This window comes from Mustelus asterias, chromosome 2 (genome assembly GCF_964213995.1).
Source record: "Mustelus asterias chromosome 2, sMusAst1.hap1.1, whole genome shotgun sequence".
In the NCBI taxonomy this organism is placed as follows: Eukaryota; Metazoa; Chordata; class Chondrichthyes; order Carcharhiniformes; family Triakidae; genus Mustelus; species Mustelus asterias.
Window position 1 is genome coordinate 147,956,980 of NC_135802.1, and position 23,911 is coordinate 147,980,890.

Sequence of the window (23,911 nt, forward strand, 5' to 3'; positions counted from 1 at the left end):
ACCAAGTGTAGTGTGTCAAAATTCGCAGATGACACTAAGATGAGTGGCAGAGCAAAGTGTGCAGAGGACGCTGAAAGTCTGCAAAGAGATATAGATAGTCTAAGTGAGTGGGCGAGGGTCTGGCAGATGGAGTACAATGTTGGTAAATGTGAGGTCATCCATTCTGGTAGGAATAACAGCAAAATGGACTATTATATAAATGGTAAAAAATTGCAGCATGCTGCTGTGCAGAGGGACCTGGGTGTCCTTGTGCAAGAATCTCAGGGAAGTTGTTTGCAGGTGCAGCAGGTGATTAAGAATGCAAATGGAATTTTGTCCTTCATTGCTAGAGGGATGGAGTTTAAAAACAGGGAGGCTATGTTGCAGCTGTATGAGGTGCTGGTGAGGCCACACCTGGAATACTGTGTACAGTTTTGGTCTCCCTACTTGAGAAAGGATATACTGGCACTGGAGGGGGTGCAGAGGAGATTCACTAGGTTGATTCCGGAGTTGAGAGGGTTGACTTATGAGGAGAGACTGAGTAGACTGGGGCTATATTCATTGGAATTCAGAGGAATGAGGGGAGATCTTATAGAAACATATAAAATTATGAAGAGAATAGATAAGATAGAAGCAGGGAAGTTGTTTCCACTGGCAGGTCAAACTAGAACTAGGGGGCATAGCTTCAAAATAAGGGGAAGCAGATTTAGGACTGAGTTGAGGAAGAACTTCTTCACATTCCCACGGACGGCGAACGTGGGCTCAAGATCTCGCCCAATAGAGTTGTCTTCAGAGATCCAACTTCAATAACAAGTGTCTTTCAATCAATGAATTAATAGATAAAACAAACCACTTTAATCTTTGGATTAAAAGATAGCACCTGCTGTTTAATTCAATCCATACATTGTTATACCTACTGATTGCAATGTTCAAAGGACAGTGGAATCCCATCCATGGCTGTCTGAATTGCAGCTTAATTGAATACTAAGTCATGTTGTCAGTGTAATAAAACTATAGACCATAAGACATAGGCGCAGAATTAGGCCACTCGGCCCATCAAGTCTGCTCCACCATTCAATCATGGCTGATATTTTTCTCATCCCCATTCTCCTGCCTTTTCCCCATAACCCCTGATCCCCTTATTAATCAAGAACCTATCTATCTCTGTCTTAAAGACACTCAATGATCTGGCCTCCACAGCTTTCTGCGGCAAAGAGTTCCACAGTTTCACCACTCTCTGGTTGAAGAAATTCCTCCTCTTCTCTGTTTTAAAGGATCGTCCCTTTAGCCTGAGGTTGTGCCCTCTGGTTCTAGTTTTTCCTACTCGTGGAAGCATCCTCTCCACGTCCACTCTATCCAGGCCTCGCAGTATCCTGTAAGTTTCAATGAGATCCCCCCTCATCCTTCTAAACTCCAATGAGTACAGACCCAGAGTCCTCAACCATTCCTCATATGACAAGGTCTTCATTCCAGGGATCTTTCTTGTGAACCTTGGCACAAAGTACCAAAAGTTTTTTTAAAAATGTGTTCAGATTCAAATTCTACAACAACTTCTATAGTGAAATAAAACTCACGGTTACAGCTATCCAAGTTTTTTGTGATATAATGCTCCACTTCGGAAGAGCAGAATGTAATGCTATCAGCTTCCATCAAGGGATAGTTTTCAAAAACTGTGCTCCCCATCAATACATTTCAAGGTTCGTCATGGGTTGCAATGTTTCTTATCAAAACACAACAAAACCTGGCTCACGAAAAAGTTTGACTGCAACGCCTGACAACACAAGAAATGTATTCTATTTCTGGAGATGGAATTCAAAATTATTGACGCCACAACACATCCTTGAGAAATTTAGCATTAGAAATACACCAAATAATTAAAAAATATATATTCTATCGCACCTGAGACAAGTGTGTGACGGTCATTTTTAAATCTTCTTTCATAGGATGTGGACGTCACTGGCAAGGAAAACATTTGTTGCTCAAACTTAATTGCCCTTGAGAAGGTGGTGGTGAGTCATCTTCTTAAAGCGTTATAATTCATTGGTGCACGTACTCCCACTCTGAGGGGAGTTTGAGAGTTCTGATCCACTCAGTGAATGAATGATGATATAATTCTAAGTCAGGATGGTATGTGGCTTGGTGGGGAACCTTTGAATTGACTTGATTTGATTTATTATTGTCATTAGTATACAGTGAAAAGTATTGTTTCTTGCATGCTATACAGACAAAGCATACTGTTCATAGTGAAGGAAAGGAGAGAGTGCAGAATGTAGTGTTACAGTCATAGCTAGGCTGTAGAGAAAGATCAACTTAGTGCGAGGTAGGTCCGTTCAAAAGTCTGATGGCAGCAGGGAAGAAGCTGTTCTTTAGTCGGTTGGGACGGAAGAAGGTGGAAGAGAGAATGTCCGGGGTGCGTGGGGTCATTAATTATGCTGGCTGCTTTTCTGAGGCAGCAGGATGTGTAGACATTGATGGGAGGCTGGTTTGCGTGATGGACTGGACTTCATTCATGGCCCTCAGTAGTTTCTGGCGGTCTTGGGCAGAGCAGGAGCCATACCAAGCTGAGATACAACCAGAAAGAATGCTTTCTCTGGTGCATCTGTAGAAGTTGGTGAGAGTCGTAGCTGACATGCCAAATTTCCTTAGTCTTCTGAGAAAGTAGAGGCGTTGGTGGGCTTTCTTAACTATAGTGTCGGCATGGGAGGACCAGGACAGGTTATTGGTGATTTGGACACGTAAAAACTCAAAACTCTCGACCATTTCTACTTCATCCCCATTGATGTAGACAGAGGCATGTTTTCCACGATGCTTCATTTTGTTGACATTGAGGGAGAGATTATTGTCGTCGTACCAGTTCACCAGATTCTCTATCTCATTCCTGTACTCTGTCTTGTCATTGTTTGAGATCCGATCCACTACGGTGAACTTTCAGGTGGTGGTATTCCCATACATCTGCTTCTTCTATGTGGTAGATGTTGTGGGTGTGGAAGGTGCTGCTAAAGGATCCTTGGTGAGTAACCCCGATGCATCTTGTATATAGTGCGCACTGCTGCCAGTATGCATCAATGGCGAAGGGTGTGAATATTTACATTAGTGGATGAGGTGCCAGTCAAAGCTCTTTGAGTGTTGTTTGAGCCACACTCATCCAGGCAAGTAGAGAGTATTCTATCACACTCCTGACTTGTGCCTTGTAGATGCTAAGTAGGCTTTGGGGAGTCAGGAGGTGAGTTACTCGTCTCAGAATTCCCAGTTTCTGAATTGGAGGCACAGTATTTATGTGGCTGGTCCAGTTCAGTTTCTTGTCAATAGTAATCCCCAATTTGTCGATAGTGGTGGATTCAGCAATAGCCATGTGACTGAACCCAAAGGGGAAATGGTTGGATTCTTTCTTCCTAGAATCCCTATAGTAAAGAAGGAGGCCATTCTGCCCATTGAGTCTGTACTGACCACAATCCCATCCAGATCCTATTCCCGTAACCCCACACATTTACCCTTGCTAATCCCCCTGAAACTAGGGTCAATTTAGCATGGCCAATCAACCTAACCCACACATCTTTGGAGTGTGGGACAAAACTGGAGCGCCCGGAGGGAATCCACGCAGACACGGGGAGAACATACAAACTCCACACAGGCAGTGTCCCGAGGCCAGAATTGAACCTGGGTCCCAGGCGCTGTGAGGCAGCAATGCGAACCACTGTGCCACTGTGCTACCCTCCTTGGAGATGGTCATTGCCTGGCACTTGTTTGGTGAGAATGTAACTTGCCATTTATTAGTCCAAGTGCAAATGTTGCCAGGGCCTTGCTACACGGACTGCTTCAGTATCTGAGGAGTTGCCAATGGTGCTGAACATTATGCAATCATTAGTGAACATCCCCACTTCTGACATATGATAGAGAGACGGTCATTGATGAAGTTTAAATGATTTCCATTGATTGCAGTCTGGGGATAGAGGGGAGTGGGGGCGCACGTGGGGATTGCAACAGCACACCCTGTAGCATGGAATCTCTGACAGTAAGTTTTGGATTTCCATGTTAATATGTACAGATGTGGACTCCAAATATTGCTGTTAGTTTCAGTTGGGAATGAAGGTAAGCACTGACACTCTTGCTCCCATTATCAATGAAAAAATGGGCTTGAGAGATAAGACCTGATATAAATACTGTGTAAGTAGATGGATTTTGAATGAATTAAAATCCCACCCATAAAAATGTTTGCTGCCTCATAGAACCATAGAGTCCCTACAGTGCAGATAGAGGCCATTTGGCCCATCGAGTCTGCACTGACTCTCTGACAGAGTATCTTACCCAAGCCCTCTCCCCCGCGTTATCCTGACAACCCCACACATTTCCCATCTAATCTACATACCTTGAGATACGAAGGGAGAATTCAGCATGGCCAATCCACCCAACCCGCACATCTTTGGACTGTGGGAGGAAACCCACACACAGGAATGGGGAGAACATGCAAACACAACATAGACAGTCATCCAAGGCTGGAATTTGAAAAAAAACAATTTAGCATGGCCAATCCACCTAACCCGCACATCTTTGGACTGTGGGAGGAAACCGGAGCAAACCCACACAGACACGGGGAGTATATGTAAACTCCACAGAGACACTGACCCAAGGCCAGAATTGAACCCGGGTCTCTGACACTATGAGGCAACAGCGCTAACCACTGTGCCACCGTGCCACCCCATTTTGGTAGCCTTTGAAAGTAAATCCTCTCAGCAGTCAATTCCGTAACAGTTGCCTTTGTTTTGCAAGTACGCCAGATTTTTCAAGTCACATAATGACTTCTTATCTGATTTTGAACATCTTGTCCCTTTACAGTTTATATTATTTAGGAATAATTACTTACCAATGTATTCTCCTGATTGATTAATTGTAATGAAGTTTAGTGGAATACTAACAAACGTGTTATGTTGAATAAAATGGTTCTCTTGGGGCAGAGTTGTCCTCTCTTACCATTTAGCTTCTTACATGGAATCCACAGTGGACGTGTGGCAATGCTATTCCTGCCTACAGACAGCTGTTCAGGGTTCCTGCACAGCCCTCTGGGAAGAGGACAGCCATCTGCGTTCTCCTATTCTATAAAACCCACCGCTAATGGCATTTGGGATTTTCCCAAGAAATCTATTAGGTTTTGGACTACTGAAAAAAAAATAGATATTGAACCATCTGTTACTCATTTCAAGAAGTTAATTTGTTTCCATTGAATGGATCATTCTTCGCACAGCGATGGTACAGCAATTATTTGATTAATTGAGGGCTGGCTGACTCTTCCTGTATTTTATTTTCCCCCTCGATGATCAAGTATTATTTGGTTTTACATCAGATGACCTTGGCACCAGATGTACTTGATAGTGCAACTATTGTTGAAAATCTACTGCTGCGCATATTATTGGATGGGCACTGAGTGACTTTGGAAATGGAATTCACCTCATCTTCAGTTCAAATAATCTATGTCAGTGTTTATGTTGCATACAAGCTTCCTCCCACTCTACTTCATCTAACCTCATCAGTATTACATTCTCTATCTCTCTCCTGTATTTGTCTGATTTCCCCTTGAATGAATTTATGCTATCCACTTCAAAAATTCCATGCGGGGGAGCAAGTTTAACACTCTTGCCACTCACTTGGTTAGAATCATCGAATTCCTACAGTGCAGAGGAGGCCATTTGGCCCATCGAGCCTGCGCCGACAACAATCCCACCCTATCCCCGTAACTCCATGTATTTACCTTGCCATTCCCTCCGACATTAAGGGGCAATTTAGCAAGGCCAATCCATCTAACCTGCACATCTTTGGACTGTGGGAGGAAACCAGAGCACCCGGAGGAAAACTACGCAGGCACTGGGGAGAACGTGCAAATTCCACACAGACCAGAATTTAAGCCAGCCCCCTGGTGCTGTGAGACAGCAGTGCTAACCACTGTGCCACCGTGCTGTGAAGTATCTCCTGAATTCTTTCATAGACTTATTAGTGGCTATCTTACATGATGACCCCTAGTTTGTTATCTTGTAGGACATTTTTTTTTGTTGCCGACTGAGTTATCCCAGCTAGAAGCCTTTTAAAAGAATATCATCAGCAGTAATCACTTGGCTTCTTTCTGATATATTCCCCTAGGTTTTGATCTCGCAATTTGCTTCATTTGATACAAAGCTCTTTCACTGCTGCACTGCCTTTAATCTTTCGTTGGGTGTGTCCTAACTTGTCCTTCAGCCTTGTTGTGCCAGTTCTGATGAAGAGTTACAACCGGGAAATTAAGCTGCCCTTCCTTCTCTTTCAAGTGCTGACTGGCCCATTTTTCATTCCCAGCAGCCACTGTGTTTTGGTGTGCTGTTCGGCCTCTATACCCTTCTCCAAGAAGAAGATGAAACACACATTGAAAACTTTTGAGCTGTATCATAGAAACCCTACAGTGCAGAAAGAGACCATTCGGCCCAGTGAGTCTGCACTGACCACAATCCCACCCAGGCCCTACCCCCATATCCCTACATATTTTACCTGCTAATCCCTCTAACCTACACGTCTCAGGATACTAAGGGGCAATTTTAGCATGGCCAATCAACCTAACCTGCACATCTTTGGACTGTGGGAGGAAGCCAGGGCACCTGGAGGAAACCCATACGGACACGAGGAGAATGTGCAAACTCCACACAGACAGTGACCCGAGCCGGGAATCAAACCCAGGTCCCTGGAGCTGTGAAGCAGTAGTGCTAACCACTGTGCTACCGTGCTGCCCTTTCGTTGTGTAGTGAAGTGTTATGGGGTAGAAATTTGTCTCGGACTGTTGCACAAAGTGGATATATCAGGCCGTTTGCCACACAGCACCTTGATATTCAACTCCATTGTAACCAACATCAGGCACTGCTTTTAACAGGAAGCTGATCCAATGCCACTTGTTCTATGAAATTGCTTGAGGTGAATTTCTAGAGTAGAGAAGAGAATCCCGACAGGGCAGAAGGAAGCCATTGAGCCCATCAAGTCTTCACTGACTCTCTGACAGAGTATCTTATCCAGGTCCTCTACCCTCCCCAATCCCCATAAACCCACACATTTATTATGGCAAAATCCATCTCACCAACAGATCTTGGGACACTAAGAGGCAATTTAGCATGGTCAATCAACCTAACCTATACATCTTTGGACTGTGGACAGAAACAGAGGCGTCCAGAAGAAACCCACGCAGACACGGGGAGAAAGTACAAACTCCACACAGTCACCCAAGGCAGGAATTGAGCCCCAATCCCTGGCGCTGTGAGGCAGCAGTGCTAACCACTGTGTCACCGTGCCACCCAATACCTCTGTATCTGTAGACCGATTGGTCAGATGATGGCATGATGATGTGGCAGCAAAAGGTCACGTGACAGGAGCGAGTTCTCCCTGGAGCGCAGGCAAAGCACAATCATGGAGTAGCTGCTCAACTAGTGAATAAAGTATTGTTTCTTACAAGTCCTTGTTGTCAGTGTTTGGGAACCCAGCACCCCTGCATTATCCTTCTACATTTGTGAGTATATCAATTGCATTAGATCCACTTGTTATAAAATGCCGATCTTTTCAAGTTCCTTTTCTTGTAGTCAGATATCTTAGGATATCGGAACGGTATTGGGTCAATCAGACCCTCAAGTCTGTTTTTGCCATTCAATTCGATCTTGGCTGATCTACATTTTAATTCCATCTACCTCCCTGGATTCTGTAATATCAACACCCTTGTCCTATTTAAATCGACGAATTTGCATTTGACTGAGCCTTAATAATTTTGGGGCAAAAGGTGTTCTAGACTAACGCTAAACGTTTGTGTGGAGAAGTGCTTCTTGAACTTAGGCCAACATTGTCTGGCTCCAATTTCAAGCTTACATCTCCTTGTTCTCTCAAGGGAAAAGTAGGCAGTAATGAGGCAAATAAAAAAGCAATGGATGGGGCCAGTGGGGTGGCACGGAGGTGAGCACTGCTGCCTCAGAGCACCAGATAATATAGTTCTCTCTCTTTACTTGATCGACGCTTTTCACTATCTTAATTACTTCACCTCAATTAGATCAGCTTTCAATCTTCCATATTCAAGTGAATACAACCCAAGTCTATGAAACTTCTCCTCGTGATTTAACTCTCTTAGCCCCAGTATGATTTTGGCGAACCCCTTCCTCCTTCTCCCTCATCTCCTCTTTTTGCAATGATGGTGACTGGACTGAGATACAAACAAGTTTTCAATACCTCATTGGATAAGTTGTTTCCCCTTGTAGCAGAGTCTGGGGCCAGAGGACGGGATCTCAGGGTAAGGGGCCACCTATATAAGACAGAGGTGAGGAAGAATTTCTTCTCTCAAATGGTAGTGAATCTATGGGTATTCTTTTCCACAGAGGGCTGTAGAGGCAGGTAACTAAGTATGCTCAAGGCTGAGATAGACAGATCTTTAATCAGTAAGGGAATCAAGGTTATGGGGATAAGGTGGGAGAGTGGAGTTGAGGATTAGTGTATCAGATCAGCCATGTTCTCATTGAAGGGTGGCACGGTGGCACTGTGGTTAGCATTGCTGCTTCACAGTGCCAGAAACCCGTGTTCAATTTGGGCCTTGGGTCACTGTCTGCGCGGAGTCTGCACATTCTCCTCGTGTCTGCGTGGGTTTCCTTTGGATGCTCCGGTCTGCTCTCACACTCCAAAGATGTGTGGGTTAGATTGGTTGGCCATGGTAAAATTGCCCCATAGTGTCAGGGGGACTAGCAGGATAAATATTTGGGGTTACGGGAATAGGGCCTGAGTGGTATTGTTGGGCTCGATGGGCTGGAAGGCCTCCTTCTGTACTGTAGGGATTCAATAATTCTCTGAATAGCGGCGAACACCTCATGGGCCAAATGGCCTACTTCTGTTTCCACAGCTTATGGTATTATGGCCATTCGTCATTCTCAGGCAGCTTGACTGTGGCAGCATCTTGGTAAGATGAACTCAACTATTTTTCAGCTGGAACTGGACAGGAAATGAGAGCTCTCAGTGGAAGTCAGTACGAGAAAAACAAAATGCCAGCAATACTCAGCAAGTCGGGTGGCATTGGTAGAGAGAAAAAACTAGTTAAAGCTTGATGATCTCTCATCAGAGCTGGGGATGTTAGAAATTAACAGCTTGTAAGCAAGCGCAGAATTGGGAGAAGAGGAGGAGGAGGACGAAGAAGCAGGAGGGAGAAGGTCTGTTGAGCTCTGATGAAGGGTCATCCAGACTCGAAACGTTGGCTCTATTCTCTCTCCACGGATGCTGTCAGACCTGCTGAGATTTTCTAGCATTTTCTGTTTTTGTTTCAGATTCCAGCATCTGCAGCAATTTGCTTTTATATATACACAGAGAGGGTGAGATGTGTGATTAAATGTCAAAAGGAATGATGGTGCAAGAGAAAGGTAGACCGTAATGGGGAAAATAAAGAAACAATAGGTGGGGCCAGACGGGCTGCACCGTGGCACAGTGGTTAACACTGCTGCCACACAGCACCAGAAACACGGGCCGCGGTTCTCCCAAAAGCACTGAATTGGCGGGAAAACTGGTCTAGATCCCGTCTGTTTTGTCAGTTCAACTTCTCACTCGAATCTCTGCAATCTATGCCCTGCAGAGGTCACAACTGCGAATCTCATTAAAAACCCAGCGGGGCGGGGCCTATTCACACCGGAGTTTGACAGTTCTGGAACTCTGCGCATGCGCAGTGGCCCCGATCTGTCAGTCTCCCTGTTTACTGGCCAGCCCAATCGCTGGCCAGCCTGGGACCCCCGCAGTGCTGCCCCGCCAGCCCCTCCCATGGCCCAATCGCGGCCCCCACAACAATTCCGGGGCCAGCCCTGATCCCCCCTGCCCCAGAGTGCCCCAATATCCAGCCCAGCCCCCCCACCCCCTCACCCTGGCAGCCCCCCCCACCCGTTGACCCTCCCGGGGTCAGACTTCCCCCCCGGGAGGTAGGTCCCCCCCGGCAGACCACACCCTCCCCCCATTAGCCCACCCCAATCACTGCCCACCCTCCATCCCAGACTGATCCCAATGCAGAGAGGCAGCAGGATCCCCCACCGCCACTGATTGCCCCTCGGCCCTGCCCACAGTAAGCCCCACCCTCTTGGCACTGCCCAATGCCTGATGGGCAGTGCCAAAGTGCCCCTGGGCTTGGGCACTTTCCCCCAGGGACAGAGCCAGGGTGTCCATGCCCAGGGGGCACCCTCCCCGCTGCCCGACCCCCTGGGGGGGCCCCGATTGCCCCCCTTCATTCCGGCGGGGTCTCCCGCTGGTTCCCCAAACATGGGGAGCTAGTCTGAACCCCGCTGGAATGAAGTACTCCTACCGGTGTGGGAGATTCAATTGGGAACAGTAAGTTCCCGATAATCACATTCAAACTACATTTAAAACATATTTAAATAAGTTTAAAATGACTTACCTCCCTTCCCGCCGGTTTCCAGCGTGGTCTGACTGGCGACTGTTCACCGGCTCTGGGAGATGTTCATGCGTTCCCGGCGCATGCGCAAACCCCGGAACAAGGTCGGCGACGCTCATCTCCCACCGCGACCCATCGGAAAAGCTGCGGGTCGGAATGGGAGAATCGCGGCCCCGGTTTCAGTTTCAGCCTCGGGTGACTGTGTGGAGTTTGCACCCTCTTCCCGTGTCTGCGTGGGTTTCCTCCGGATGCTCCGGTTTCCTCCCACAATCCAGAAGATACGCAGGTTAGGCGGATTGGCCATGCTAAATTGCCACTTAGTGTCCCAAGATGTGTGGGTTCGACGGATTAGCCATAGTGAATGTGTGGGGTTACGGGGATAGGGGAGTGAGCCTGGGTAAGACACTCTGACAGAGAGTCGATGCAGACTTGATGGGCTGAATGGCCTCCTTCTGCGCAGTAGGGGTTCTATGATTCCCTAAATGCTTGTAGCTGAATGGGAGAGAGCAGGACATAACCTGTAACCAAGAGAATGCTGTAATGGCCCAGGAATCAGGCGGAAGGTATGTGCAGGAATTTATCAATGCAACAATAGAATGGGTGAGGAGTAAAGCGAGTAATTACTACTGCCTTCTTTTGCATTACAGATCCAAGTTCATTTCATCCCCCTTCTATCCCGCTGTAGCACCAACAGGTATACAAAATATTAACTACAAAACATCAAATTGGATTACAATGTCAAATGAATCGTGATGATATTCTTCAATTGAGGATATTGGAATTGGCATTAGCAGTAATATTTTTATTACAGCTGCAAGTGCATTAGATGCTAATGGAACCACACTTAATACCTGCTTTAGCAGAATTATTTATAACTCAGGGTGATATCATGTTCTTATTCAACAACCATTGCATCTGAAAGCACACGTACCATTCCAAATTTCCTACATTATAGTTTATAATGGATCATTTACACCACACTAACCGTCACCATTATTTGACTTTTTATTTGTTCTATTGCCTTCCTTATCAGCATGTTACAGCCTTTATAAACGTCTCATAATATTTTGCGGATGGTCTTCTGGGCATAAGCCAACTCTTTTTAGGTAACGACTGTAATCATCTCTCATTAACTTACTTCAAGTACAGCCATCACAATGGCAAACCCCACAGGGTGTCTGGAAATGAAACTAAGAGGCTGAATCACCGGCAGTATTAGTATTGCAGCAATCATATCATTATTTGCTATTTAGTTTAATGCCATTGAATATATTGATTGACGTAAGGTGCGAAGCATGTGACTCGTTCTTTCAAGTTTCATCAAATCTTTTCACACGTCTTATTCAAAAATATCGCTTTATTTTAGCCTGCCTGGAACGCCATTGAAAATGACCTGCTTTCAGGGCAATTTGCAGGTTGGAAGTGGATGTGCTAGCCGGGAGGCCCAAGGACACTCCAAATTAGGGCCTTAACCCTGGTTAGTATTTGATGGGTGAGATGTCGACATCTGTCACATCAGCCATGAGCTGCTCTCCCCTTTTAAAGAGAATCAGTACCAAGCTATTTGCCTCCTCTGGAATCGCCCGGAGAAGGGGCTGCGCTGGATAAATGATAAACAGGCACGATTGGGATCCTGTGCGGTCAGGGAATGATCTAAGAGAGTCGACTGTTGCCCTATGATAAGTCCCTGAAGTACCTGTGGGTGGCACACGGTGGCACAGTGGTTATCCTCACAGCGCCAGTGACCCGGGTTCAATTCTGGCCTCGGGTGACTGTGTGGAGTTTGTATGTTCTCCCCGTGTCTGCGTGGGTTTCCTCCGGGTGCTCCGGTTTCCTCCCACTGTCCAAAGATGAGCAGGTTAAGTAGATTGCACATGCTAAATTTCCTCTTAGTGTCCCAAGAGAGTAGGTTATGATGATTAGCGGAGTAAATATGTGGGGTTACGAGAATAGGGTCATAGGGTGGGCCTGGGTAGGATGCTCTGTTGGACAGTCGGTGCAGATTTAATGGGCCAAATGGCCTTCTGCACTGTAGGAATTCTATGATTCTATGATATTTCTGCTCCTGGCTACATGCTAAGGTAAGTATATTTCTTTAAAGACACCTGGTTCGGCATGTTTAATTTTTAGATTATAGAATCCCGACAGTGCAGAAGGAGGCCATTTGGCCCATTGAGTCTGCATCGACCACAATCCCACCCAGGCCCATCCCCATAACCCCATGCATTTACGCTAGCTAGTGCCCCTGACACTAAGGGACAATTTAGTATTGCCAATCCACCTAACCCGCACATCTTTTGGTCTGTGGGAAGAAACCAGAGCACCCGGAGGAAACCCACACAGACACGAGGAGAACGTGGAAACTCCACACAGACAGTGACCCAAGCTGGGAATCGAACCCGTGTCCCTGGCGCTGTGAGGCAGCAGTGCTAACCACTGTGCTACCATCCTGAGAAAAGCAGCCAGAATTCCCAATATGCTTCAGTAAGTCACCCTCACTGAACTCTGCCACTTGTTGCTGACATAGCCCCAGTCTCAGAGCAGGGCAAGGACAGCACTGCCAGTGGCTATGAAGGTAACCATGTTGATGGATCTTTGTGCATCTGGCTCTATCATGGCCAGAGGTATTTGAAACATCTCCCAGTTTGCTGTCGATCGTTATGTGAAAGAGTCACTGATCCTCTCTGCTCAATGAGAGCTAACTACTGGTGTGATCTTACCAGCAGTTCACGCCTTGCTGTCGCTGCAAGCTAGGATGGAGAGTTTGACACCCAGCCAAATCTCCATTCGCTACAATGGGACCAGACAATCCTGCCGCGTGAACGGCTGGAAGTTTCTGCCTGTACATTTCACCTCCTTGTAATTGTCAGAGACAGGCAGGCAGAGTGAGGATATGGGTTTGCTGTGGTTCCTTAAGCTACTGGGTGCCATTGAATTTTAAAACTTTGCTTTGTGGGCACTGCATGTCAACTTTCCCTGTGCCACAAACAAAAGGGATTCCATTATCTCAGCTGGTGAGTGAATTAAGTAGTTCAATGCCCAGTATGCTGGCAGCAGTCACGATGCTTTCATTCTGCGGGAGTCCACTTCTACCATCTGTACTTGAGCTGCAGCATAGCAAAGGATGATAAGGCCTAATCATTGACCATATGGCTGATGATTCTGATGGGCTATCCATAGACAGATGTACAGAGGGTATACAGCAAAAGCCATGCTGCCACACAGTATGTGATAGATTAGACTTTAGGAATGTTGAAATAATGGGTGGGATTTTCCGGCCGTGCTTGTCCTAAGGCCGGAAAGTCCCGCCCAAGGTCAATGGACCTTTGCATGGTCTGTGTCACGCCCACTACCATTTCCATGGTGGGCGGGATGCGGAAATGTCTCCACAGCCTGAACTACCCTGGAAGTCCTGTGATGTACTTCGCAGACTTTGGGCGGAATTTTACCGGCATGTTCGCTTGAGGTTCATATGATCCCACCCGAGGCCAATGGAGAATGTTGTTCTCCGAGCCTCGTCCGCTCCCCGGAATCAGGGCGGGCATGCCAGTAAAATTCCGGCCTTAGTTGCAAGATTCAGGAAGAAGCCTAGGGAGCTTCCTTCTGGCTAGGCAGTCTATCAAGAACGCACTCCAGTTCAATATCAGTAAGTTAGCACGGTTGTTCTTTTTTAAAATTAATTTATGGGATGTGGCATAAACCAACATTTATTGCCCATCCCTAATTGCCCTCAGGAAGGTGGTGGTGAGCTGCCTTCTTGAATTGCTGCAGTCCATGTGGTGCAAATACAACCATAATGCATTAGGGAGGGAGTTTCAGGATTTTGACTGAGCGACAGTGAAGAGACGGTGATATATTTCCGAGTCAGGATGGAGTGTAGCTTGGAGAGGAACTTCTAGGTGGTGGCGTTCCCATGTACCTATCGCCCTTGTCCTTCTAATCATGGATCTGGAGATGCTGCCTAAGGAGCCTCCTTGAGTTTTGTAGACGGTGCACAGACTTTGGGAAGTTACTGGATGAGTAATCTAATGATATTCAGTAATCAAGAGACATGAGTTCAAATCCCACCATGGAAAATAGAGAGTTTAACTTCAAACTGGAATTGAAAAGTTTGGAGCAGTGATGCAGACCAGATTGTTGTAAGAACACATTTGATTCTCTATTGCACTTTAGTGAAGGAAATCTGCTGTCTAACCCAATCTGGCTGATATCTCCTCCAGACTCACAGCAAAGCAATAAGGCATTGCATTGTATGGGGTGGGAGTGAGGGGAGTGGCCTTTCAGTATTCTGTAAGTTTCAATAAGATCCCCCTCATCCTTCTAAATTCCATTGAGTACGGACCCAGAGTCCTCAAATGCTCCTCAGATGTCAAGCCTTTCATTCCCGGGACTTCAATGGCCATCACATGGTTCAGTATCATTGCTACTGACTCTTGTGCTAACCACCTCCCTACACATTCAATAGCACTATTATAGCTGAATCCCACCCCACCCCTTCAACATCCAGAGGGTCTTCATTGTTCAGAAACTTAACTGGACCAGCCATGCAAATGCTGTGGCTCCAACAGCAGGTCAGGGGCTGGGTCTTTTCTGATAAATAACTTACCTCCTGACTCCAAGGCAAAAGTCAAAAGTATGATGGAATAATCTCCACTTGCCTGAATGAATGCAGCTCCAACAACACACAAGGTGCTCGGGACCAACCTATAAAAAAGCAGCCCTCTTGAACTACATCCTATTGATTATATTAAACACTCACTCCCTCCACTCCTGACATACAGTGACAGCTGTATGTACCTTTTACAAAATTCATTGCAACAATGCACTAAAGCTTCTTTGACAGTACCTCCCAAACCCACACCCATACAAAGACACCGGGCGGGATTTTATGACCTCGCTTGTTCCGAAACCGTAAAACCCCACCTGAGGTCAATGGACATTTCCACTGTCCGCCCCTCGCCCGCTCCGATTCCCGTGGTGGGCGGGACGATAAAATTCCGGCCACCTTCTCAAGGCAATTAGATAAGGGCTATAAATGCTGGCCTTCCAGTCTTCCGATCCCACCACTGTTAATGGGTTTAACCGTGGTTCGCACCCTCTGCCACTGGGGAACCTGCGGCAAAGGATCTCCATCGGTGGGACTTCTGCCAGCAGGAATGTTCAGGAAATTCTGGCCACAGTATTTGTGTTCACAAATCATGAACGAATAAAAAGAATGGCAGCAGGTACATGGGACACCACCTCCTGCAAGTTCCCCACAGAGTCACACACCATCCTGAATTCGAAAATATCACCGTTCCTTCATCAGCATTGGGTCAAAATTCTAGAATTCCCTATCCAACAGCTCTGTGGGTGTAGCTACACCCACTCAGCCTGCAGCAGTTCAAGAAGGCAGCTTACCTCATTTTCTCAAGAGCAATTCAGGATGGTCAATAAACACTGACTTTGCCAGCGATGCCTGCATCCATCTTGGAGCCATCCATTCTCACCAACAGATGCACCACAGAAAGCATTCTTTCTGGTTGTATCACAGCTTGGTTTGGCTCCTGCTCTGCCCAAGACCGCAAGAAACTACAAAAGGTCGTGAATGTAGCCCAATCCATCACGCAAACCAGCCTGCCATCCATTGACTCTGTCTACACTTCCTGCTGCCTCGGCAAAGCAGCCAGCATAATTAAGGACCCCACACACCCCGCACATACTCTCTTCCATCTTCTTCCACCAGGAAAAAGATACAGAAGTCTAAGGTCACGTACCAACTGACCCAAGAACAGCTTCTTCCCTGCTGCCATCAAACTTTTGAATGAACCTCTCTTGCACTAAGTTGATCTTTCTCTACACCCTAGCTATGACTGTAACACTATATTCCACACCCTCTCCTTTCCTTCTCTATGAACGGTATGCTTTGTCTGTGTAACGCGCAAGAAACAATACTTTTCACCATATACTAACACATGTGACAATAATAAATCAAGTCAAATCAAAATCCTGAGATCATCATGGGCTCCATGTGGCCACACAACTCTTTCTTTTTTCCTGATGGGCTACACCAGCCTTAGTCAGGGTGACAAGTTGAAAAACAATCGCAACATTCGTTTCGAATGTTGTGTGAACCTCGGCTTGATCGGTCCCTATTGGCCAGATAATCATGCTGAGGACTCACAATATATGTGCAAGTTATCACAGAGATCTGTGTGTTGTTCCAGATGGACATTTAATGATCCCACAGTCACCTAGTTAGCATCAATTCACTGCATGTTCGAAGTGTAATCAAGTTGGTGGGTCGCAGAGGTTGCTAAACGTCAGTGTGAACACAAAGGTGAACACAACTGCAATTATTTAGGATCCATCTGCTCACATAATTGTTTTGTGCCTGGCTGACTGAATGAATGTCAATATAGTCACACTCAGTACTTGCGTTTAACCACCTTGGCAAAGACAATCACTTCTGGGAGTCTCGCTAGAAAGGACCAGTCAGGAAGTCTAAAATGGCACATTATGTAGTATCTGTGACTCTTGATTTGTTGGGGAAATACTGATTTTTCCTAAGCCATCTGGTTATTTAATACTCATAGCTGCACCTGGTCCCTGCAGTCCCCCGAGCTGTTGATAATAACCCCCAGGCCTTCAAACTAAACTAGGACCTGTCCCCCAGCACCAGTTGGTGATATGTCAATAAAGTGCACTGTTCACCCTTGACATCCCCTCCTGCCCCAGTAGTTAATACCAACCACTTTGATTCTTGGTTCCACTGTTACATCGGAAGATAGGAGCAGGGGTGAGCAAACCAGGCCCATTCAGCACGGCGGCACAGTGGTTAGCACTGCTGCCTCACAGCGCCAGGGACACGGGTTCGATTCCCAGCTTGGGTCACTATCAGTGCGGAGTCTGCACGTTCTCCCCGTGTCTGCATGGGTTTTTCCTGGTGCTCCAGTTTCCTCCCACCGTCTGAAAGATGTGCTGGTTGGGTGCATTATTCATGCTAAATTCTCCCTCCGTGTACCCAAACAGGAGCTAGAGTGTGGCAACTAGAGGATTTTCACAGTAACTTCATTACACTGTTAATGTAAGCCTACTTGTGACACTAATAAATAAACTTTATTGCGGATCTGGGTCTTAGCTCTAAATCAAAGCTCAAAGGGTCACCTGCATTCGAAACGTCAGCTCTTTTCTCTCCTTCTCTGCCAGACCTGCTGGGATTTTCCAGCATTTTCTCTTTTGGTTTCAGATTCCAGCATCTGCAGTGAGTTGCTTTTATCCAGGGATGCCAGCCTAATATGTGCGTTCTCATAATTTAATGAAGCCATTCTGCACATAATGGTCTCAGGCAGTATTGGGAATGGCTCCCCCCCCCCCCCCCCCCCGTCCACCTCCCTACAGCGAGGGCGTTACATTCTGCTCATCGGGAGGGGTGAGGACATGGAGGTTGTTTGAAAGCCAGGATGAGAATTTTAAAGTTGGGGCTTTGCTGGACTGGCTGCCCCTGGATGTCAGTGAGCACGGGAGAGGATGCTGAATGAGGAAGTTGGTACAAATGAAGTTACCCGTCTCCTGGGTGTAAATCTGGCATTTAGATCAATCAGCTGCTAGCGATCAGGCATGGTGGCACAGTGGTTAGCACTGCTGCCTCACAGCGCCAGGGACCCGGGTTTGATTCTGTCCCTAGCGCTGTGAGGCAGCAGTGCTAACCACTGTGCTGCCGTGCTGAATGGACCTGGTTTGCTCACTCCTGTTCCTATCTTCCGATGTAACAGTGGATTCTATGACTGCCGATTTTGCACGTTCTCCCATTGTCTGTGTGGGTTTCCTCTGGTTTCCCCCTACATTCCAAAGATGTGTCACTAAGCATGTTCAAGGCTGAGATAGGCAGATCTTTAATCAGTAAGGGAATCAAGGTTATGGGGATAAGGTGGGAGAGTGGAGTTGAGGATTAGTATATCAGATTAGCCATGTTCTCATTGAAGGGTGGCACAGTGGCACAGTGGCTAGCATTGCTGCCTCACAGTGCCAGAAACCTGGGTTCGATTCCGACCTTGGGTCACTGTCTGTGTAGAGTTTGCACGTTCTCCCAGTGTCTGCGTGGGTTTCCTCCGGTTTCCCTCCTCACTTCAAAGATGTGCAGGTTAGGTTGATTGGCCATGCTAAATTGCCCCTTAATGTCAGGGAGATTAGCAGGGTAAATACTTGGGATTACAGGGATGGGGCGTGGGTGGGATTCTTATCAGTGCAGACTCGGCCGGAAGGCCTCCTTCTGTACTGCAGGGATCCTTTGATTCTATAATTCCATGATTCTGTGAATGGGCCAAATAGCTTTCTTCTGCCTTGTAGGGATTCTATGATACTATATGTTCTGAAATGGGCAGTCTAAGTGGTGAGGCCAATAATTGCTGCCCTTGCCTCTGGCTCAAATATTTTCTACCCAAAAGAGCTCTAGTGCTTTCCTTTGCACTGACAATCTTTGATGTCACCTCTTCCTTCTGTTCATATCCTGCCTCCTTCCCTTTCTTGTCTGTTGCTTAATAATCAGTTTGTCTCTGACATCTTCCAGCTCTGACGCAAGGCCATCGACCTGAACATTTAAAACACTTTTTTTTTTCCAATTGCCACAAATGATGCCTGTTGCGTTAAATCTTTCCAGCATTTACTGTTTCTATTTCATGCTCCTTTGACTTCTCAAAAGGTTGGCACCAGTGAAGCTGAGACAGAAATATCAAGGCGTTTAAGCAGCATTTCGGGTAGCACACTGCAGCCCAGAGCATCTGCCTGCACACTGAAGTAGAATGATCATCAAGTCCCTCAAACCTTTGGCACTTGGGAATACTGTGGTTGGGTTCATTTGGATGGATTCTGTTGCCTGTAGAAATTAAAGAACAGCTTTCAGGTAACTCTCACTACTTTGGTTCTAAAGCAGATGGATTTTAAATGAGTTTGGCTGATAACGTTGGCAGAACCTAACATTTTTTTTTCAGCCTTCTGGCAACCAATCTGCCTCTGTTTCTGTTTAAGCCCAGGCATTACATTCCTTTCACTTCAATTCAACATTGCCTCCTGGAAAGTGCTTCTTTGGATGCTAATCCCAAGATAAAACCTGGATCCTGATCACCGACACGCATTTATTTTATTTTATTTTTTGCAACAAGAAATGAAGGCACGCGAACCCTGGGGAGAAACTGTGTCAGTGAAGGTGATTCAGTTTTTATTTCTGAGCACGAATACACATCCAGACGAATCGCTTTCATGCATTAACCCTTTCCAGTTTGCACATTTTTCCATATAGCCTCTTAGTGTGTCTCAGTGCCATCCCACGCCGCTGTGAACAAGAATCTATGATGTGTGTAATTGTAATGACTTTAATCATAAAATCAGCCACTCTTTATCTTGTCACTGTTAAGCATCTGGCTGCAGACAATAGAATGAATCACAGAAGTCTGAAGGTGCAGAAGGAGGCCATTCGCTCCATCGTGTCTGCACCAACCCACCAAATGAGCATCAATGTTTAGTGCCATTCCCCAGCCTTTTCCTTGTACCCTTGCACATTGTTTCTATTCAAATAATCATCTAATGCCCTCTTGAATGCCTCAATTGAACCTGTCTCCACCACAATTCCAGGCAGTGCATTCCATACCCGCTTTCTCTCACAGTTCCATAGAACCTCCATAGAATCCCTACAGAGCAGAAGGAGGCCATTTGGTCCATCAAGTTTGTACCGACCACAATCCCACCCAGGCCCTATTTCCATAACCCTCATTTACCCTCCTAGTTCCCCTGACACTAGGGCCAATTTAGCCTGGCCAATCAACGTAACCCGCACATCTTTGGACTGTGGGAGGAAACCGGAGCACCCAGAGGAAACCCACGCAGACACGTAGAGAATGTGCAAACTCCACACAGACAGTGACCCAAGACCAGAATTGAACCTGGCGCTGTAAGGGTTCCTGGCGCTGTGAGGCAGCAGTGCTAACCACTATGCCACTGTACCGCCTAAAGTTATCAAAGCTTTCTCTCGCCAGTCTTTGTTTCCTATCTGTTCACCATGTTAATATATTGCCCTGAACTGCATGTGCCTTTATCTTCCACATTAGCTTTTGAATGGCACCTTAATAAATGCCTTTTGGCAATGCAAACTTGCTACCAGTTCCCCATTATGAATCGATAATTATAGCTTCATAGAATCCCTGCAGTGCAGAAGGGGCCATTCAGCCCATCAAGACTGCACTGACTCTCTGACAGAGTAGCTTCCCCAGGCTAATTGAGTTGCCCCTTTTTTTCTCCCCCTGCTTTGTTGAACAGTGACTTTACATCGACTAAATTCTAATCCATTGGGACCATTCTGAAATCTGGAAGGTATTGGATATTGGGATGTATAAAAATGTAACCTGTGTCCATTTCTTTCTGTGTGTACATAGCGTTAGGCATCTGCTGCGTTTGGAGACCTTGAGTGAACGTTGACATTTTAGATATGGATTCAAATACAGTGTGTAGTCTGGGTAGTCATGTGGATACTGGGTGCATAAAGAGTCATGTGTCGGGGATGCTCCACTGGGCACGGGCAGGCAGACAGCATGTGAGAACTGCTCGGTATTACCAATAAACCTTTATTGTTGTTAGTGCTTGGTCACCAATTATTGCAACTCAGAGCCTCTATATGGTGTCAGAAGTAGGATTCAGCTTTGTATGTTGTGAAATAGTTTACATCTGGGACACTATTTTACCATTTTGATTCTAAGTGCTGGGTGGACTTGAAACTGGGAGTGTTTCTGATCCGACGTTTAGACCCGTTCTCAGGCGCCCCCATACGCACTCAGCCTGAAAAAATATCAGTGATTCTGAATCGCGCTACACAAGGCTGGGGGCGGAGATTAACGTGTCCAAATTCCTGCAGCTCCGATCGGCACCTCCAACTGCGCATGTGCAGAAAAAAAAAATCGAAAGCTGCTCCCCTGCCACATCCCTCCTGGGCCAGATAATGCTTCCCCTTGACCCCCACAGATATTGCCCCATCCCCACAACTTTATTGACCCCCTTATCCCCCCACCCCCTCCGCCACCCAGACCGATCGCAGGCCCCTCCCCAACTTCCCCTTCACTGATCTCAGGCAGAGTGGCAGTGGACCCTCCTTTCCCTTCACCGATCTCAAGCACAGTGGCAGCAGACGTCCCTTTCTCTCCACTGATCTCAGGCAGAGTGACAGTGCCCCCCCCCGCCCCCCCCACCGCCCCCCAACTGATCCCAAGCAGAGATCTGTCGGACACTTGGCCCTGACCTCCTCACTAACTGGAGCGCACAAATCGGACTTCTATGGAGCATGTGTGTTTCACGCCGATTCTGGATGGGCAAACACGGTGGTAAAGGGGGAAGTGCTGGTAAAGTTGGACATGTAGCCCATTAAGTCAATTTAAATGCATGCAAATGCTTGTTTTGGGCGCGGTCCCGATTGTGGCCATTTGCGGGCCTTGGTAAATGGGGAACTGGGGCAGAGGTGGGCATGGATCGCACAACTCGCCCCACGCCCGACTTTACCAAGTTTTCGCACCTGTAAACGGGCTCAATGCGATGGTAAATTTGGGCCCCTGGTGACTGTTCTGTTACACTGTTACATTTCGGTATTACCTATGTTCCCAACTTAAATGGGGAAGATGAAGACCAGGTGGACATGTGGATATTGGGATGAAGTGGGTACAAAAGGGGTCACATGTCGGGAGTGCGGGAGTTCTCCCCCCCGGTGAGGGCAGACACAGAGCAGGCAAGAGCTGCTAAGGACTACCAATAAACCTTTATTGTTGTTCACCCCTGATCGCCAGTTATTGCAACCTGGTACTTCTACACAGCTAACTTGATTGGAAGCCAGAAGAGATAGGCTAAGAGATCATTGAGGACATGAAGGAGCAGATGGGAAGTTAGCTTCAGGTTAGTGCACAGTGAGAAAGGAACAAACAACACATGTTACAGTTTGTGCGACTCTCATTTCATAAGTTTATTCATTAGCGTCACAAGTGGGCTTAGATTAACACTGCAATCAAGTTACTGTGAAAATCCCCTCGTCACCACACTCTGGCACCTGTTCGGATACACTGCGGGAAAATTTAGCATGGCCAATGCATCTAACCAGCACGTCTTTCAGACTGTGGGAGGAAACTGGAGCACCTGGAGGAAACCCACGCAGATACAAGGAGAACGTGCAGACTCCGCACAGACAGTGACCCAAGACGGGAATTGAACCCGGGTCCCTGGCACTGTGAGGCAGCTGTGTTAATGACTGTGCTGCCATGTCGTCAGCTGTTCCTTTCAACATTGTTACAAATTTATGATGCCCACACTTGTTCTTGGTGTCATAATCATTGCTTCACAGTGAGAGGCGGCACGGTAGCACAGTGGTTAGCACTGCTGCTTCACAGCTCCAGGGACTTGGGTTCAATTCCCGGCTTGGGTCACTATCTGGTGCGGAGTTTGCACATTCTCCCCGTGTCTGCGTGGGTTTCCTCCGTGTGCTCCGGTTTCCTCCCACAGTCCAAAGATGTGCGTGTTAGGTTGATTGGCCAAGCTAAATTGCCCCTTAGTGTCCCGGGATGCGCGGATTAGTGGGTAAATATGAGGGTTAGAGGGATTAGCAGGTAAATATGTAGGGTTACGGGGATAGGGCCTGGGTGGGATTGTTGTCGGTGCAGACTCGATGGGCCGAATGGCCTCTTTCTGCACTGTAGGGTTTCTATGGTTTAATAGGACATTGACATTTCTCAAGTAGTAGCTTGTGACTGTTACTTGCTGAGAAACTAATGACAACTTTCCAGGATTATCCTGAATTCTCCAGTGATTAACAACCAATCCTCTGGCAATCCAAGGTTAAAATTATCGGAACGTCAAAACAAATCATGTGTCTTCTTTTTCAATTTGCTTTGAACACTGTTGGTTATTAATGATAGCAATATTGGAGTTGGGGAATAAAGGAGGTTGTGGATATGGATAGGTTGAGTGATAGGCAAAAAACTGGCAGATGGAATATAATGTGGGAAAATGTGAAATTGTTCAGTTTGGCAGGAAGAATGAAAAAGCTGATTATGACTTAAATGGTAAACAGCTGCAGAGATCCAAGGTGCAGAGGGATCTAGGTGTTGTAGCACATGAGTCATAAAAGGTTTGTACGCAGGTATAGCAAGTAATTAAGAAGGCTAACAAAATACTTTCCGTTAATATGAGTGCAATTGAACATAGAAGTTATGCCTCAGTTATACAGGGCATTGGTGAGACCACATCTTGAATATTGTGTGCAGTTTTGCTCTCTTTATGTAAAGAAGGATATGAATGAACTGGGAGTAGCCCTACCTGGAATGTCTGGGTTGTCTTATGAGGATAGGTTCGACAAACTGCGCTTGTTTCCACTGGAGTTTGGAAAAATGAGGGGTGACTTGATTGAAGTGTGGTGGCACAGTGGTTAGCACTGCTGCCTCACAGCTCCGGGAACCTGAGTTCGATTCCCAGTTTGGCTCACTGTGAGGAGTTTGCACATAGTCCCCATGTCTGCGTGGGTTTCCT